At 43.7% G+C, this 20,297-nt stretch overlaps 1 protein-coding gene across 3 annotated transcripts in view; it reads left to right on the forward strand.

The window, feature by feature from the left end:
* The first annotated feature begins 684 nt into the window (after positions 1–684).
* tex2 (testis expressed 2) overlaps positions 685–20,297 on the forward strand; it is a 172,361-nt gene continuing 152,748 nt past the window's right edge. For 2 of the 3 annotated variants that reach the window (XM_068058513.1, XM_068058517.1), the window contains exon 1: positions 685–773. The gene's annotated coding sequence lies outside the window, so the exon portion shown is untranslated. The remainder of the gene's footprint in view (positions 774–20,297) is intronic. The other variant, XM_068058514.1, reaches the window with a different exon arrangement.

Genomic DNA, 20,297 nt, shown 5'->3' on the forward strand with positions numbered 1-20,297 from the left:
TTATTACCACTTCTTGGAGTAACTTATCTTACTGTTTGCTACTTGTTGCACTGTGGGCCTAAGCCCTTCACTTATGTTCCTCAATTTGGCAAACCTGTTTATATAAGTCGATAGGCTAGACGAAGACAACTTTCCCAAATCAAAATGCATTAAAAGTAAGACTTGTTTGGCGTATAAACACCAGCACAGCACAGACTAGTTAGGCTGAATGGCCTGTTTCAGTGCTGTATTCTATGAAATTTTATTTAACCTGCTTGCCCCGTCATTTTACTTAATTGTTGTCGGAAATACACATAAATTAATCACAATTTGACTGCATCTGGAATAACGCTAACAAAATGGTGAGATTTACTGCTTCCAGAGTTTGAGCTGACATTCTGCATCTTTAGCCAGCAATCTGCGATTTCCCCAGTGAATAAACTGAGAAAAGCAAAACCGGTCAGTATCTCCACAGATTAATGAAAATGATTGAGTATGTGTTCAGGAGACGGTTTGCCCGGCAATACGCTGATAGGAAATAGGAGACAACCAGCACCACGAGGAAAATGATCCCACCCCCTGACGATGGCTGGATGGGATAGTCAGATTGATTGGTTTAGTCTGGGACTGGAAAGCTGGGGAAGGGGGCGGGGCCAGGACCCGGGCGGGTGCGCGCGGTGTGCACATGCGCGTGGTGTTCGCTGGCCGTGCTGGTGTCAACAGGCAGTGGCGCGAGGACCGGGCGGCAGTTGGAGGGAGGCGGCTCGAGCGGGGACTGCCATGAGAGTGCTGAGGTAAGGAGAGTGGCGGCTTTCCGCACCCCGTGTTCTTCGCCCTGAGGAATCACTTACTCCCTCTCAGGCGTTTCCCCCACCTACCGCCGCCTCATCCCTCTATTCTCCTCGCAGCCGCCGGCCATTGCGCTTGGTAAAGGAGCGGGTGGATCCCGCAGTGACAGCGACCGCTTGGCCGACTGAGGGCGAGAAGGAGAGGAGGGTCAGCCATAGCTTTCAGTCCCTGTCTGTTGGTGCTGCAACCGGTAACGGGACTTCGACTCCGTCCCCCCACCCAAATACCCGGGTCACTGGATCCAACTTCCTCATTTCCGTGTCACTGGATTCCCCAGCCCCCTGATTGCTGGTCACTGGATCCCCAGCCCCAGATCACTGGATCCCTGCTGCCCCCGTCCCAAGTAGCTGTATCCCTGCCCCCCCCCACTCAAGACCTGGGTCGTGGGATCCCTGCCCTCCTTCGCCCCCCCCCCCCCCACTCAAGACCTGGGTCGTGGGATCCCTGCCCTCCTTCGCCACCCCCCCCCCCCCCCACTCAAGACCTGGGTCGTGGGATCCCTGCCCTCCTTCGCCACCCCCCACTCAAGACCTGGGTCGTGGGATCCCTGCCCTCCTTCGCCCCCCCCCCCCCACTCAAGACCTGGGTCGTGGGATCCCTGCCCTCCTTCGCCACCCCCCCCCCCCCCACTCAAGACCTGGGTCGTGGGATCCCTGCCCTCCTTCGCCCCCCCCCCCCCCACTCAAGACCTGGGTCGTGGGATCCCTGCCCTCCCCCCCCCCCCCCCTCAAGACCTGGGTCGTGGGATCCCTGCCTCTTCCCCCCCCCCCCTCAAGACCTGGGTCGTGGGATCCCTGCCTCTTTCCCCCCCCCCCCCCCACCTCAAGACCTGGGTCATGGGATCCCTGCTCTCCCCCCCCCCCCCCACTCAAGACCTGGGTTGTGGGATCCCTGCCTCTTTTCCCCCCCCCCCCCCCTTTCAAGACCTGGGTCATGGGATCCCTGCTCTCCACCCCCCTCTAGACCTGGGTCGCGGGATCCCTCCCACCCCAAGACCTGGGTCGCTGGATCCCTGCCCTCTGCCCTGTTTGCGGGTCGTGGGATCCCTGCTCTGCGCCCCCATCCCCGGGTCGCAGGATCGCTGGTTTCCCCTCATTCCAGGGCCACTAGATCTCCTACGCACTGGCCTCTGGATCCCCACTTCCTGGTGTCTGGATTCCCCTATGGAAATATGGGTCCCCTTCCTCCAATGTCTGGTCACTGGACTCAGTACTTGGGCCACTGGATCTCTGCTCCCCCACCCCGGATCACTGGTTTCCCATTACCCCACCCACCCCCCCACCAGGCCTGGTCTGAGTGCTTTTGCTCTCCCCCGGGTTCACTGCACCTCCCTCTTCCTCTATTTGTGACCTACAGATGTGCCCAGAAATGACTGGGCGGCATTTTGTCTTTTGTGCTTTTAAGGGCGCTCAGCTTCCCTCCCTCCTCTGTTTCCGGTTTAACCAACAACCAGAGGTTGGCTTGCAGCTGTGTAGTAAAAGGCTTGCAGACTGATCAACGGGCGATTTAGTTGGTTGTGAATATTCCCCCCCCCCCCCCCCTCCCCAACTCTTGTTTTTGTCTGATGGTTTCATTGTAATGTACATAAAAAGGTTGTATTCCGATAGTTGGGAAGGTAATTTTACTCCACATACATGAAGGGTTCACTTTACCTCAATGCTTCATGTGTTTGTTACCTCTGCATAATTGTATGTAATCGTTCAAATTCATAATGTAGTACAGCCTATTGGGAGCTGGTAACCATTTAACATTTCTAGTTGGGTTAACATGCTTCGGAGACAAAAAATATTGCAATGTTTTAAGTATGTGATGACAAATAGCTAAATCAGTGCATATTGGTTCACGTGTTGAAAGTACTTCCAATTGCGTAGCTTGTTTTAGTGTTTGGTCCATAATTAAGAAAGCAGGCATTTATGTAATTGTTAAAAATCAGTAACGGGTGTAAAACACTATCTGTCCTGATGTGTTGCAAAGGGACATTTTGGACTATGGAATTTGTTCAGTGTGCTTTTGAATGCACCAGTATCGGTAAATACTGTATTATTTGCTATTCCCAGCAATCCACTAAATTACAATTGGGTGTGAGTAATGAAGACTGTGATCAAGGTGTTCAGTGGTCATTATTAGTCAGTAGAGATGCAAGAGTTTTTGAATTATACCATCTTGTGGTTAGTGATTTGTTGGTGTGCAGCAACCATAGCTCAATTGGTAGCATTCTTGCCTCTGAGTCAGAAGGTGCAAGTCCCGCTCCAGGTGGATGTAAAAGATCCCATGGCATTATGTTGAAAAAGATCAGAAGAGCTATCCTCCGTGTGCTGGCCAATATTTATCCCTCAATCAACATTACAAAACACAGGTTATTTGGTCATTGCTGTCTGTGGGAGTTTGCTGTGCACATTCTGTCTGCTGCATTTCCTTCATTACAACGGTGACTACGCTTCAAAAGTACTTCATTGGTTGTAAAGTGCTTTGGGACGTCCAGTGGTCGTGAAAGGCGCTATAGAAATGCAAGCCTTTCTTTTGATGTCATTTCAACCCACCATTTAATTGTGGGTTTTCACTCTATTTCTGACTTTTCAATACACCCAGAAGCAAACAGTTGTCTCTAAAACAAAGCTGTTGACACAGCTGCAGATGCTGGAAATCTGAAATAAGAACAAATGCTGGGAAGATGCAGCAGGTCTGGCAGCATCTGTGGAGAGAGAAGCAGAGTTAACGTTTCAGGTCAGTGACCCTTCATCAGAACGGGCAAAGGCTAGAAATGTAATAGGTTTTAAGCATATAAGGCAGAAGGTCATGGAACAAAGACAAACGGTATGTTAATGGTGTGGTGAAAGACAAAGCGTTAATGCAGAGAGGGTGTTAATGGACAGAAAAATAGAACAGCTTGGCCCAAAGCACTAACATGACAAAGAAAAACAGTGGGTAGGCACATGGTAAAAAAATGAATGATGAAGCAAAATAAAATAAATAAAAACATTAAAAATAAAAAGTGGGGCCCGTCATGCTCTGAAATTATTGAACTCAATGTTCAGTCTGGCATGCTGTAGCATGCCTAATTGGTAAATGAGATGCTGTTCCTCGAGCTTGCGTTGATGTTCACTGGAACACTGCAGCAGTCCCAGGACAGATATGTGGGCAAGAGAGCAGGGGTGGTATGTTGAAATGGCCAGCAACCGGAAGCTCAGGGTCATGCTTTCGGACTGAGTGGAGGTGTTCTGCAAAGCAGTTACCCAGTCTGCGTTTGGTCTGCCCAATGTAGAGGAGACCACATTGTGAGCAGCGAATACAGTATACTAAATTGAAAAGTACAAGTAAATTTCTGCTTCGCCTGAAAGGAGTGTTTGGTGTCTAGGATAGTGAGAAAAGAGGAGGTAAATGGGCTGGTATTACACCTCCTGCGATTGCATGGGAAGGGGACGAAGTGTTGGGGGTAATGGAGGAGTGGCCCAGGGTGTCGCGGAGGGAATGATTCCTTAGGAATGCTGACGGGATGGGAGGGGAAGATGCGTTTGGTAGTGGCATCACACTGGATGTGGCGGAAATGGTGGAGGATAATCCTTTGGATGTGGAGGCTGGTGGGGTGGAAAGTGAGGACAAGGGGAACCCTATCACGGTTCTGGGAGGGAGGGGAAGGGGTGAGGGTTGAGTGTGGGAAATGGGCCGGACACGGTTCAGGACCCTGTCAACCACAGTGGGGGGGAATCCTCGGTTGAGGAAAAAGGAAGACGCACCAGAAGCGCTGTTGTGGAAGGTCGCATCATCAGAGCAGATGCATTGGAGACGGAGAAACTGGGAGAATGGAATGAAGTCCTTGGAGGAGGCCGAGTGTGAAGAAGTGTAATCGAGGTAGCTGTGGGAGTCGGTGGGATTATTATGAATATTAGTAGACAGCCTATCCCCAGAGATGGAGACAGAGAAGTCAGGGAAGGGAAGTGTCAGAGATGGACCATGTAAAAGTGAGAGAAGGGTGGAAATTAGATTAGATTAGATTAGAGATACAGCACTGAAACAGGCCCTTCGGCCCACCGAGTCTGTGCCGAACATCAACCACCCATTTATACTAATCCTACACTAATCCCATATTCCTACCAAACATCCCCACCTGTCCCTATATTTCCCTACCACCTACCTATACTAGTGACAATTTATAATGGCCAATTTACCTGTCAACCTGCAAGTCTTTTGGATTGTGGGAGGAAACCGGAGCACCCGGAGAAAACCCACGCAGACACAGGGAGAACTTGCAAACTCCACACAGGCAGTACCCGGAATCGAACCCGGGTCCCTGGAGCTGTGAGGCTGCGGTGCTAACCACTGCGCCGCCCTATTAGAAGCAAAGTTGATGAAGTTTTCCAATTTGGAGCGGGAGCATGAAACGGCACCGATACAGTCATCAATGTACCGGAAAAAGAGTTGGGGGAGGGGGCCTGAGTTGGACTGGAACAAGGAATGTTCAACATATCCCACAAAAAGACAGGCATAACTAGGACCCATGTGGGTACCCATAGCAACACCTTTTACTTGAAGGAAGTGAGTGGAGTTGAAGGAGAAATTGTTCAATGTGAGAACAAGTTCAACCAGACGGTGGTAGTGGATGGGGACTGGTTGGGCCTCTGTTCAAGGAAGAAGCAGAGAGCCTTCAAACCGTCCTGGTGGGGGATGAAGTTGTAGAGAGATTGGACATCCAAGGTGAAGAGGAGGTGGTTAGGGCCAGGAAACTGGAAATTGTCAAAATGACGTAGGGTGTAAAAAGAGTCATGGATGTAGGGCATTATTTATGACATAGTAATAAAGTTGCATTGAAGGTCTAAGAGGCCAAGAAGAGTTCTTTTGCAGGATGGTAGAATTGGAATTTTTATCACAGGCGATTTGGTCCATTGTGCCTCTGCTAACTCCATATCTACTCTAATTCAATTTCCTACTCTTTATCATATCCTTTTAATATTTTTCTTAGCATGTTTGTTCAATTTCCTTTTCAATGTTGTGATTGACTTGGCTTCAGTAATCACATTGTGGGGTAATGTGTTCATATTGCAGTATGAGATATAACTGCTGTGCCATAAAATATTGTAATTTCAACCATATTAGATTCTTGCTAAATCCACCACATACATTCATCACTATTTTGTGTCTATACTTCTTGTTATGAAAGTGCTTCTGTTTTTTGTTAAAAATATTTTTTGAAGAATTCATAGTCAAACTGAAGAAATGGTGGACCAGGTTTTCTTCAAGAAGGCCTTCAAGAGGACACTGAAAGAACTGGTGACAACCAGTAAACTTTGTTGTCAAACATGACTCAAGTTACAAATAGAACATAAACCCTGGTAACTGAGGAAGATGTGGATAGAGAAGTGACAGTCAAGCGCCCCTTGACAGGACAACCCCAGGAACAGCAGTGCGCACCTGAGAGAGCAGCAAACTCACAAGCATTTGGTTGTAGTGTCAGTGTTTACCTTCTGGAATGAGATAAAGTTAGTGCCTGCTGCTGAAGAAGTGTCATGGAGGAAGAGACCAGATTCAGAGTCAAGCCTGCAGAAGAAGAGAATTCCTAAGGAAGGAGAGAAGACCACAACCCAGCTCAGCTTTCCAGCATCCTTCTAAAAGACCCTGAGAAGTCCACTGCGCCAGCTCCTCTCATCTCCTGTCTTTGAAAAAAAGCCTGCTAAATTAATCTCAATGCCACCTGAAAAGAACTGTTCTAAAAGATCCCAGTGACCCGTCTATGTGTACTCTGAGGCTAGACTGTATGTCATTTTTGGAACACAACATATCTCATCTGTTTTCTTCAAGACCGAGCAAGTATTCAGCCCAAGTGTTTTTTTGTCTGTAATAGAGCTCTGAACAAAAATCTCTTTTATTTTTCCAGTTAACCGGTGTATGTGTGTGTGTGTGAGGGGCTAAAGTGAAAAGGGAACTTTAAAATTTTAATCGTGTGTTTATGCTTTACTTCCTTACTGGCTAAGACATGTTTTATTATAATCTGATTTTGTTCATTAAAGAAACTTGGTTAGTGTGTTTCATTCTGGGAAAAATAGAGTATATGATTGACTGTATCGGTAAGTGGGAAAATTTTAAATATATGTTGTGACCTGTGGTGAAGTGGAACTAGAATAAACCGTGCACTCCTCCCACCTCAGTTGTACCACTGTTATGAGTAGTGGATTCATGTTTGGCACTTGGACTTGATCTTTAAGTGCCCAGCCATGCATTGTCTATAATTGCTTTGGTTGAAAATATTTTTATGAATTTAAAAAAAAATTCATTCATGGGATGTGGGTGTCGCTGGCTAGGCTGCATTTATTGCCCATCCCTAATTGCCCTTGAGAAGGTGGTGGTGAGCTGCCTTCTTGAACCGCTGCAGTCCATGTGGGGTAGGTATACCCACAGTGTTAGGAAGGGAGTTACAGGATTTTGACCCAGTGACAGTGAAGGAACGGCGATATAGTTCCAAGTCAGGATGGTGTTTGACTTGGAGGGGAACTTGCAGGTGGTGGCGTTCCCATGCATTTGCTGCCTTTTGTCCTTCCAGTTGGTAGAGGTTGTGGGTTTGGAAGGTGCTGTCTAAGGAGCCTTGGTGCGTTGCTGCAGTGCATCTTGTAGATGGTACACACTACTGCCACTGTGCGTCGGTGGTGGCAGGAGTGAATGTTTGTAGATGGGGTGCCAATCAAGTGGGCTGCTTTGTCCTGGATGGTGTCTAGCTTCTTGAGTGGTGTTGGAGCTGTACCCATCCAGGCAAGTGGAGAGTATTCCATCACACTCCTGACTTGTGCCTTGTAGATGGTGGACAGGCTTTGGGGAGTCAGGAGGTGAGTTACTCGCCTCAGAATTCCTAGCCTCTGACCTGCTCTTGTAGCCATAGTATTTATATGGCTACTCCAGTTCTGTTTCTGGTCAAAGGTAGCCCCTAGGATGTTGATAGTGGGGGATTCAGCGATGGTAATACCGTTGAATGTCAAGGGGAGATGGTTAGATTCTCTCTTGTTGGAGGTGGTCATTGCACGGCACTTGTGTGGCGTGAATGTTACTTGCCACTTATCAGCCCAAGCCTGGATATTGTCCAGGTCTTGCTGCATTTCTACAGTGACTGCTTCAGTATCTGAGGAGACGCGAATGGTGCTGAACATTGTGCAATCGTCAGCGAACATCCCCACCTTTGTCCTTATGATTGAAGGAAGGTCATTGATGAAGCAGTTGAAGATGGTTGGGCCTAGGACACTACCCTGAGGAACTCCTGCAGTGATATCCTGGAGCTGAGATGATTGACCTCCAACAACCACAACCATCTTCCTTTTGCGCTAGGTATGACTCCAACCAGCGGAGCGTTTTCCCCCTAATTCCTGTTGACCTCAGTTTTGCTAGGGCTCCTTGATGCCATACTCAGTCAAATGCTGCCTTGATGTCAAGGGCAGTCACTCTCACCTCACCTCTTGAGTTCAGCTCTTTTGTCCATGTTTGAACCAAGGCTGTAATGAGGTCAGGAGCTGAGTGGCCCTGGCGGGACCCAAACTGTGCGTCAGTGAGCAGGTTATTGCTAAGCAAGTGCTGCCTGATGGAACGATGACGCCTTCCATCACCTTACTGATGATTGAGAGTAGGCTGATGGGGTGGTAATTGGCCGGGTTGGACTTGTCCTGTACGCAAAAAGCAGGACATACCTGGGCAATTTTCCACATTGCAGGATAGATGCAAGTGTTGTAGCTGTACTGGAACAGCTTGGCGAGGGGCGCGGCAAGTTCTGGAGCACAGGTCTTCAGTACAATTGCCGGAAAATTGTCAGGGCCCATAACCTTTGCAGTATCCAGTGCCTTCAATCGTTTCTTGATTTCACGCGGAGTGAATCGAATTGGTTGAAGTCTGGCACCTGTGATGCTGGGGACTTCAGGAGGAGGCTGAGATGGATCATCAACTCGGCACTTCTGGCTGAAGATTGTTGCAAATGCTTCATCCTTATCTTTTGCACTGATATGCTGGACTCCCCCATCATTGAGGATGGGGATATTTGTGGAGCCACCTCCTCCAGTTAGTTGTTTAATTGTCCACCACCATTCAAGGCTGGATGTGGCAGGACTGCAGAGCTTAGATCTGAGCCGTTGGTTATGGGATCACTTGGCTCTGGCTATCGCATGCTGCTTACGCAATTTGGCATGCAGGTAGTCCTGTGTTGTAGCTTCACCAGGTTGACACTTCATTTTGAGGTATGCCTGGTGCTGCCCCTGGCATGCCCACCTGCACCCTTTGAACCAGGGTTGGTCTCCTGGCTTGATGGTAATGGTAGAGTGAGGGATGTGCCAGACCATGAGGTTACTGATTGTGGATGAGTACAATTCTGCTGCTGATGGCCCACAGAACCTCATGGATGCCCAGTTTAGCATTGTTAGATCTGTTTGAAATCTTTCCCATTTAGCACGGTGGTAATGCCACACAACATGATGGAGGGTATCCTTAATGTGGAGGCGGGACTTTGTCTCCACAAGGACTGTGCGGTGGTCACTCTTACCAATACTGTCATGGACAGATACATCTGCGGCAGGCAGATTGGTGAGGATGTCAAGTATGTTTTTTCCTCTTGTTGGTTCCCTCACCACCTGCCGCATACCCAGTCTAGCAGCTATGTCCTTTAGGACTCGGTCAGTAGTGGTGCTACTGAGCCACTCTTGGTGTTGGACATTGAAGTCCCTCACCCAGAGTACATTCTGTGCCCTTGCCACCCTCAGCGCTTCCTCCAAGTGGTGGTCAACATGGAGGAGTACTGATTGACCAGCTGAAGGAGGGCGGCAGGTGGTAATCAGCAGGAGGTTTCCTTGTCCATGTTTGGCCTGATGCCATGAGGCTTCATGGGGTCCGGAGTTGCTGTTGAGGACTCCCAGGGCAACTCCCTCCCTACTGTCTACCACTGTGCCGCCACTTCTGGTGGATCAGTCCTGCCGGTGGGACAGGACATACCCGGGGATGGTGATTGCAGTGTTTGGGACATTGTCTGTCAGGTATGATTCCGTGAGTATGACTATGTCAGTCTGTTGCTTGACTAGTCTGTGGGACAGCTCTCCCAACTTTGGCACAAGGCCCCAGAAGTTAGTAAGGAGGACTTTGCAGGGTCAACAGGGCTGGGTTTGCCATTGTTGTTTCTAGTGCCTAGGTATCACAAGTAATTCACTTTCTTGGACTACAGAAACCACACTGTAGAAGTGAAGTAAACATTAGTGACAAGTATTGTGATATCAATGCCTTAACTTGAAACTGACCCTGAACCATTGATGACTTGGTCACTTTAACTTTTATAGTCAGCCTGATGTTGCACCAGTGTCCGTGATGCATCCTCTCGCGTCCTGTGTTCTGTTTCTCTAAAATTGGTTTTGAGCCAGAGGAATTGCTAGTATATTGCATGCTTTTGCTTGGTTGTGTTCATACAAGACGATTAGTGAATGGTGGTATTTCTTGATGAATCTACAGTTTTCAAGGAATTTTTCAGAGTCGGGATTGGAAAAAGTTATTTTTTTCTGTTTGACCATTGCTTCTTATTTTTTTTAAAAAGCAAGGCTGATAGTAACCTTAAGTGCCAATTTTATTTCTCAAACTTGTACTGCAGTTTTAGAAGGAACTCGTAACGATGCACTTAGAAAATGGAAGTCTTAACAGTGTTCTTAGAAAATCATAGTATGATCAAACTCAACACGGTTTTACAAAAAGGAAGCCATGTTTGACAAATTTATTAAAGTTTTTGATATGTCTAGTAGTGTAGATAAAGGGATCAGTAGATGTTGTATACTTGGATTTTCAAAAGGCAGTCAATAAGGTGCCACACAAAAGGTTAATACACAAGATAAGGGCTCATGTTGGGGTAGTATATTAGCATGGGTAGAGAATTGTTTAATGGACAGGAAGCAGAGAGTAGGGATAAATGGGGCATTTTCAAGTTGGCAGGCTGTAATTGGTGAAGTGCTGCAAGTATCAGTGCTGGAGCCTCGGCTATTTACAATCTATATTAATGACTTAGCCGAAGAGACTGAGAGCAATGTATCTAAGTTTGCTGATACAAAGCTAGGTGGAAATGTAAGTTGTGAGGAGGACCCAAAGAAACTGCAAGGAGATGCATACAGGCTAAGTGAGTGGGAAGCAAGGTGGCAGATGGAGTATAATGTGGGGAAGTGTGAGGTTATTCACTCTGGTAGTAAGAACTGTCTGGAGTTTAGAAAAATGAGAGGTGATCTCATTTAAACATACAAGATTTAGAAGGGGCTTGATGGAGTAGACAGAGGTTGTTTCCCCTGGGGAATCTAGAACACAAGGCTGCAGGGGTCTCAGGATAATGGATCGATCATTTAGGACTGAGATGAGAAATTTCTTCACTCAAAATATTGTGAACCTTTGGAATTGTCTATCCCAGAGGGTGGTGCTCCATCATTGAATATATTTAAGGCTGAGAGATTTTTGGTCTCAGGGATTCAAGGGATACGGAGAGCGGGCGGGAAGGTGGAGTTGATATAGAAAATCAGCCATAATCCTATTGAATGGCGGAGGAGCCTCGAGGGGCCATATAGCCTACTCTTGCTTCTATTTCTTATGTTCTTATGTATTTTTATTTATAATGCCAACTGCCCAAATGAAAAGTGTTGTAATTTCACAACTTTACTGTCAGAGGTTGTGACTTTTAGATGAGAGATTAAACTGAAGCCTTCTCTGCCTGTTGAGGTGGATGTAAAAGATCCGTAGCATTATTTTAAGAAAAGCATGGGTGATTTGGTGCCCCGGCCAACATTCAACAGTCTGCCAACACCGCCTGAGCAGATTAAATGACTGTGTTTATCTCATTGCTGTTGGTATGTAAATTGGCTGCTGCATTTACCTACAAAAATGTAGCTTCATTTGAAAAGTATTACATTTGGATGTGAAGATTTTTTAGTTAGGGTTAGTATGTGAAAGGTGCTATATAAATGCATGTTTTTTTAATTGAGTGGGCAAACTGCTACTAGGTTACTTAAATTACTGCATTTTGAATTTATTTTAAAGTGATTTCTACATGCAGTGCCTTAGTTTAAGATAAGCTGGCATTTTGAGAGAAAATATGACTTTCAAAGGAAAATAGATAAGTATTTCCAAATGTAATTGGTTCAAAATTATTGAGCATTTTGGATTTCTGTCAAGAAATGGCTTAGGATACTTCCACAATTAATTGTGATACTGAGTGTGATGTAGTCCAAAATATTATGGCACTTCAGTGATTGTTGTGACTCTTGATAAAATCCCTACTAAACGGTTTAAAAAAAAAAAATCCCCTCTGTACTGAGGCCAATTGCAGTGCTCCACCAGTTTGAGATCAACTAAGTGCAAAATATTTCGATGCTAAGCTTTTTTTTAACCAGAAATAACTTAAGCTAGAATAATTTTAACTGAAAAAATCCTGTATTTACTTTGCATGTATTGAATTTATTTTAAGGGTCAAATGTAGTAATGAGGGAAATCAGCTGATTATCCAACAAAGTGGTACTTAAATAGTTTATTGTGTTGTCTGGGTCATTTCTGAAGAAATGCTTTCCATTGTAGCTTGAGATTCTTTAAGACATCATGAAGCATGTTTTCTGAGTAATCACAATTCTCAGACATCCTTGTATAAAAGCAAAATACTGCAGCTGCTGGAAATCAGAAATAAAAACAGAAAGTGCTGGAAATACACAGCAGGTCTGGCAGTAACTGCGGAGAGAGAAACAGAGTTAACGTTTCAGGTCGATGACCTTTCACGGACCTGAAACAGTTTTTCTTATTTGTTATGGCTGAGGCAGCATCCTTTTGTCTTGTATACTTTGTGCTGCTTTTAAGACCTCATTTGAGGGAGCTAAATTTAATTCTGATATTTGCATACTATTGCTTTTGAGCTGAGGGTAGTTAGGTTTCTTTCCCTCCTCTCTTCCTGCTCCTACTTCCCTTCCTTATCATGTATCACTGTCCATTCTGTGGTCAAGTTCAGCAGAGCTGCCTCCAGGCATCTGACTCTGTGGGAAGAAGTTCAAGTTACTGTTTGTGTTATCTCTTAATGAAGAAGTTGCCTGAATTATTTTCAGTAAATTGAACAATTTGATTACCAGCTCTGAGGAGTTTTAGGCCCAGCCATTAATTTGTTTCACACCTCATAATGTTGAAATTCATCCCAACAATAGCTGTTAAAGTTTGTGTATGGCACAATAGAACAAAGAAAGAACTTGTATTTATATAGCACCTTGGACATCCCAACGTGCTTTACAGCTATAATAAAAAGAGAAAGTCCTGGAAATACTCAGCAGGTCAGGCAGCATCAGTGGAGAGAGAAGCAGAGTTAACGTTTCAGGTCTGTGACCTTTCATCAGAATGGATCTGATGAAAGGTCACAGACCTGAAACATTAACTCTGCTTCTCTCTCCACTGATGCTGCCTGACCTGCTGAATATTTCCAACACTTTCTGTTTTTATTTCAGATTTCCAGCATCTGCAGTATTTTGCTTTTATTTTATGCTTTGCAGCTAGTTAAATCCGTTTGAAGTGTACTCACTATTGTAATGTAGAAAATGAAGCTGCCAATGTGTGTATAGCAAGCTCCCACAAACAGCAATGTGATAATGAGCAGATAATTTGATTTAGTGATGTTGGTGGAGGGATGAATATTAAATATAAACAGGACACCGAGGAGAACTGCCCTCCTCCTTCTCTTCAAAATAGTGCTATGGCATCGTTAATATCCACTGAGAATGCATTTGGATTTCCTAGGTTTAACGCCTTGTGTGAAAGATAGCACCTCTGACAGTCCAGCACTCTTCAGTAGAAGGTAGTAATCACCTTACCTAGAAAAAAAGTTTTTTTTTAAAGTATAGCTTACAATTAGTGATCTCTCAAAATATCGCTGTTTTGAATTTTGTGGACTTGCATGTTTACAGTAAGAAGAGTTCCGATGAAGGGTCACTGACCCAAAACGTTAACTCTGCTTCTCTTTCCACAGATGCTGCCAGACCTGCTGAGTGGTTCCAGCATTTCTTGTTTTTATTTCAGATTTCCAGCATCCGCAGTATTTTGTTTTTATTATTATTACAGTAAGAAGAGGTTTGTTTGACTAGAAAATAGTTTAAATGTGTCTTTCCTGAGGTTTGGGGAAAAGGTCGACCTGAGCTATTAAAGACGTTATTTTGAGGTTTGTGAATGTCGGTGATAAAATTTACCAGTGCATCAGTTTTACTCACTAAGATGTGATCTATCTTTAACTGTGTCTGATGTCAGAACACTGTACTTTTTCAGTATGTATTTGTAATAGCACAATAAATAATGAATGTCTTTAAAAGAATGCCACTTATATTCAGTGCACCTGGAGGTCTGTGACCAAAAGTTCAAGATTGTTTCAAGGTTCATTCAGCATTGTGATCTGCTAATGTAATGGGAACATAAAATTGGCTAACTAATCAATGCAACTGCCTGATTTCAGAAGTGACACAAAATGAAAAATCAGTCAGGATTTCTGGAACTTGATCCATGGTAAATTATTTCTTAGACTGTGTAGTGGGAAGCTTTGGATTACTTTCAGACTTCCTTCTAGCTATGCTTCAATATCGTTTGTTTCTTTATGTAGGAACATAGGAGCAGGAGTAGGCCATTCAGTCCATCGAGCGTGTCCCACCATTCAATATGATCATGGTTGATCATCCACTTCAATGCCTTTTTCCCACACTAGCCTCAGGTGCCCTTATGTCATTTGTATTTAGAAATCTGTCAATCTCTGCTTTAAACATACTCAGTGATTGTGCTTCCACAGCCCTCAACCCTCTGAGTAAACAAATTTCTCCTCATCTCTGCCCTAAGTGGGTTCCCCCTTATTTTGAAATTGTGTCCTCTGGTTCTAGACTCCCCAACCAGGGAAAACATCTTAGCTGCATCTACCCTGTCTATCCCTTTCAGTATTTTGTAGGTTTCAATGAGATCACGTCTCATTCTCCGAAACTCTAGAGAGTACTGGCCCAGTTTCCCCAATCTCTTTCCATAGGACAGTCCCGCCATCCCGGGAACAAGTCTTGTGAACCTTTGTTGCACTCCCTCTATGGCAGTAGTATTGTCCCTAAGGTAAGGGGACCAAAAGTGCACGCAGTACTCCCAATTGCGGTCTAACAAAGGTTCTATACAATTGAAGCAAGACTTCACTATTACTGTACTTAAATCTTCTTGCGATAAAGGCTTTCATACCATTAGCCTTCCTAATTGCTTGCTGCACCTGCATGTTAGCTTTCAGTGCCTTATTGACCAGGACACCCATGTCCCTTTGTACATCTACACTTTCTAATCGCTTACGATTTAAGAAATACTCTGCACATCTGTTCCTCCTACCAAAGTGGATAACCTCACATTTTTCCACATTATATTCCTCTGCTATGTCCTTGCCCACTCACTACGTCTGTCCAAATCCTCTTGCAGACGCTTTGTATCTTCCTCACAACACATTCCCACCTAGCTTTGTGTCATCCGCAAACTTGGAAATACTACATTTTGTCCCCACATCCAAATCATTGATATATATTGTGAACAGCTGGGGTCCAAGCACTGATCCCTTTTGTACCCCACTAGTCACAGCCTGCTAACGCGAGAATGACCTGTTTATTCCTACTGTCTACTTTCTGCCTGTTGACCAATCCTTAATCCATGCCAGTGTATTACCTCCTATCCCATGTGCTTTAATTTTGCTACTTAACCTCCTGTGGGGGACTTTATCAAAGGCCTTCTGAAAATCCAAGTATACCACATCCACTGACTCCCCTTTATCAATTCTGTTAGTAACATCCTCAAAAAACTCCAACAGATTCATCAAACATGATTTCCAGTTCATAAATCCATGTTGACTATGCCCTATCAGATCGTTATTATCCAAGTGTCCATTTATCACATCCTTGCGAATAGATTCCAGCGTTTTCCCAATGACTGTAAGGCTAACAGGTCTGTAAACCCCCTTTTCCCCTCTCCCTCCCTTCTTAAATAGAGGGGTGACATTTGTGACCTTCCATTCTGCAGGAACCATTCTAGAATCTATAGAATTTTGGAAGATGATCACCAATGCAACCGCTATCTCCATAGCTACCTCTTTCAACACTCTGGGATGTAGAATATCAAGTCCTGGGGACTTATCAACCTTCAGCCCCATTAATTTCTCCAATACAACCTTCTTACTAATACTAATTTCCTCAATTCCTTATTCCCCCAATCCCTTGGATCTCTAATTCTGGGAGATTTCTTGCATCGTCCTCAGTGAAGACAGACACAAAGTAATCATTTAGCTTCTCTGCCATTTCTCTATTTCCCATAATAAATTTTCCTGACTCTGCCTGTAATCGACCCACATTTGTCTTAGCCAAACGTTTCTTTTTTACATACTTGTAGAAGCTTTTACAGTCCATTTTTGTATTTTCTGCCAGCTTACATTCATATTCTATTCTCCCTTTCTTTATCAGTTTCTTAGTCCTCCTTTGCTATATTCTAAAATCCTCCTAATCCTCCAGCTTACTACTATTTCTGTCAACTTTATAAGCCTTTTCTTTTAATCTTATACAATCCTTAACTTCCTTTGTTATCCACGGTTGACTGCCTTTACTTTTGGGATTTTTGTGCCTTGAAGGAATGTACAGTTGCTGTAAACTGTGTAATATTTCTTTAAAACTTCAAACCTTCAAAAACAAGTTAATTGTTCCTTCTAATGTTTGGCTAATATAGCTTAGTGATATGCTTTCTGTGGAGTAAAACAAAGTGTCAGATTTTCTGAAAGAGATGTCCTACACCTAATAGTCCTGCCATGTATTTATGCAGCTGGTGACCATGTGAAACCTGATCATTTGTCTTGCTAGTACCAAGTTATTCAGAAGGTAATTTCTTTTTATTTGCACAATTTATATTTAAAAATTCCATTAAAAACACTTAAAACATCATTTGTGTTTAGCAAGAAAGGAGGAAAGAATGGTTGGTTAATTAAGTATGTTGAATTTAATATAAATAGTTAACTACTGTGCAGCCAGGTTGCTTTATTATATTCAACAGATTTTTCTGTAATGCAGGAAAATTTGAGATTTTACATAACATGACTGCACTACTATCATGCCATATTATCTTGATGACTGATACAAACTGCAATCTTCACAGTGATGCATCTTCTTTAAAATAAGAATAATGTCGGTATAATTCACTGGGAGTTATTGTTATGATCGAGGAGAGAGAAGTGCACTGTCTTTTCTAGTCCCACTTCTCCGCATGTCGCAACATATATTTAAAAAAATGTTTACCCAGTTACCGATTCGGTCAATATATATCCCAGAATAAAAAACACCAACCAGGTTTCTTTAATTAAACAGCGAAATTATCAGTTTATTATCAAACATGACTTATCCAGTAATGAAGCAAAGCATTAACACACAGATTGAAATATGAAAGTTACCTTTTTAAATTCCATACCCCCCCCCCCCCCCCCCCCCAAACCACCTACGCGCACACACACATGGGAAAAAAATTCAGAAATTCTTTCTGCAGATGTCTGTTACAAAAAGAAATACTTTGGCCAAATTCTTGCTAATTCTTGAAGAAAAAAGAGAGGATACGGAAGGAAGTTAGTTGTCCCTTTGGTCTGGCGTCCGGGTATATGGATGGGTCACTGGGATCTTTTCTAAAGCAGTTCTTTTCAGGTGGGGTTGAGAATTACTCTGGCAGGTTTTACCAGCTTCTCAGGGGAGATGCAGCACCAGGGATTCTAGCTCACCCACGGGGTTTCTTCAGAGAGCTAGAGAAAGAGGTGAGCTGCATAGTTTTTCCTTGGCAAGTTGATCTCCAACTGTCTTCAAAACAATTCACACCCCAACTGAAAAAACAATATCCAAACCCCAAACAGAAAGTCAACCTCCTGACCTCCATAAACCTTGACATGTGGCTTCTCTGTAAACATCTTCCCCAGGTCACCAAAATTTCTGTTGTTTATTGAGCTTAAAGCGCATTATTTCTAGCAAAAGTTGTTTTCAAACGGCATCTCAGTGTCCTTTCAGTGAACTGTCAACAACAAAACAAATTCTAGCATTTATAAAATCTTCAGCCTTCCAATGAATCCATCCTCCCAATTTAAATGAGTCCTCAAAAAAAACTTAACAAAAAATATAGAAGCACCTTCATAACAGTATCTGTAGCACACATGACAAGCCTGTTGGTTTTTATATATCTTTCCAACATTTTTGTTCAAAAAGTCACTTGTGGGAGTGGTGTACAGGCCACCTAACATTAACCACACTGTAGGACAGAGTATAAAGGAAGAAATAATGGCAGCTTGTCAGAAAGGTACTGTGATAATTATGGGGGATTTTAACCTACATATAGATTGGAAAAATCAGATGGCAGAGGTAACCGAGGTGAATGCAAATGTTTTCGGGATAATTTCTTGGAACAATACGTTCTGGAGCCAACCAGAGAGCAGGCTATACTAGACCTGGTATTGTGCAACGAGATAGGATTAATTAATGACCTCGTGGTTAAGGCACCCCTAGGCAGCAGCGATCATAATATGATTGAATTTTGCATTCAGTTTGAGGGAGAGAAGAGTGGGTCCAAGACTAGTATTTTAAACTTAAATAAGGGCAATTATGAGGGCATGAAAGCCGAGCTAGCTAAAGTGAACTGGCAAATCAGGTTAAGGGATAGGTCAATAGAGATGCAGTGGCAGGCATTTAAGTGGATATTTCAGAATACACAGAATAGATACATTTCAACGAGAAAGACCCACCATCCATGGTTAACTAAAATAATTAAAGATAGTATCAAACTTAAAGAAAAAGCCTACAATTGCGCAAAGATGGGAGGCAGGTCAGAAGATTGGACAGAATATAAAAAAACAGCAAAGAATGACTAAAAGATTGATAAGGAAGGTAAAATTAGAGTACGACAGAAAGCTAGCTAGAAATATAAAGACATAGTAAGAATTTCTATAGATATTTAAAAAAGAAAAGAGTTAACAAAGTGAGCGTTAGTCCTATAAAACGGTGAGTCTGGGGAATTAATAATGGATAATAGGAGATGGCAGATGAATTGAACAGATATTTTGCATTGATCTTCACTATTGAGGATACAAGTAACAGCCCAGTAGTGGCTGTAAGTCAAGAAATGGAAGGGAGGGAGGAACTCAAGAAAATTACAGTCACCAGGGAAGTGGTACTGAACAAATTTTTGGAGCTGTGGGCCGGCAAGTCCCTGGGTCCTGATGGACCTCATCCTAGGGTGTTAAAAGAAGTGGCTAGTGAGATAGTTGATGCTTTAGTTTTAATTTTCCAAAATTCCTTGGATTTGAGGAAGGTTCCTTTAGATTGGAAAATAGTGAATGTAACTCCTTTTATTCAAAAATGGGGACAGAAAGCCGGAAACTACAGGCCAGTTAGCTTAACATCTGTCTTGGGGAAAATGTTAGAAGCTATTATTAAAGATGTTATAACAGGGCATTTAGAAAAATTCAAGGTAATCAGGCAGTGTCAACATGGTTTTGTGAAAGGCAAATCATGTTTAACCAATTTATTGGCGTTCTTTGAGGGAGTTATATGTGCTGTGGATAAAGGGGAACAGGTGGATGTATTGTACTTAGATTTCTAGAAGGCATTTGATAAGGCGCCACATCAAAGGTTATTGCAGAAAATAAAAGCTCATGGTGTAGGGGGTAACGTATTGGCATGGATAGAAGATTGGTTAGCTAACAGGAAACAGAGTAGGCATAAATGGGTCATTTTCTGGTTGGCAAGATGTAATGAGTGGTGTGCTGAGGGATCTGTGCTGGGGTCTCAACTTTTTCCAATTTATATAAATGACTTGGATGAAGGGACCGAAGGTATAGTTGCTAAATTTGCTGATGACGCAAAGATAGGTAGGAAAATAACTTGTGAAGAGGACTTAAGGAGGCTGCGAAGGTGTATAGATAGGTTAAGTGAGTGGGCAAAGATCTGGCAAATGGAGTATAATGTGGGAAAATGTGAAATTGTCCATTTTGGCAGGAAGAATAAAAAAGAAGCATATTATCTAAATGGTGAGCGATTGCAGAGCTCTGAGATGCAGAGGGATCTGGGTGTCCTAGTGCATGAATCGCAAAGGTTAGTATGCAGGTACAGCACGTAATTAAGAAAGCTAATAGAATGTTGTTTATCGCGAGGGGAATTGAATACAAAAGTAGGGAGGTTATGCCTCAGCTATACAGGGCATTGGTGAGACCACATCTGGAGTACTGTGTACAGTACTGGTCTCCTTATTTAAGGAAGGATGTAAATGCGTTAGAGGCAGTACAGAGAAGGTTTACTAGACTAATATCTGGAATGGGTGGGCTGTCTTATGAAGAAAGATTGGATAGGCTAGGCTTGGAATTCGGCTGGAATTTAGAAGACTAAAAGGCAACTTGATTGAAACATATAAGATCCTACAGGGTCTTGACCGGGTGGATGTGGAAAGGATGTTGCCCCTTG

Source organism: Heterodontus francisci, chromosome 26 (genome assembly GCF_036365525.1).
Source record: "Heterodontus francisci isolate sHetFra1 chromosome 26, sHetFra1.hap1, whole genome shotgun sequence".
NCBI classification, from domain to species: domain Eukaryota; kingdom Metazoa; phylum Chordata; class Chondrichthyes; order Heterodontiformes; family Heterodontidae; genus Heterodontus; species Heterodontus francisci.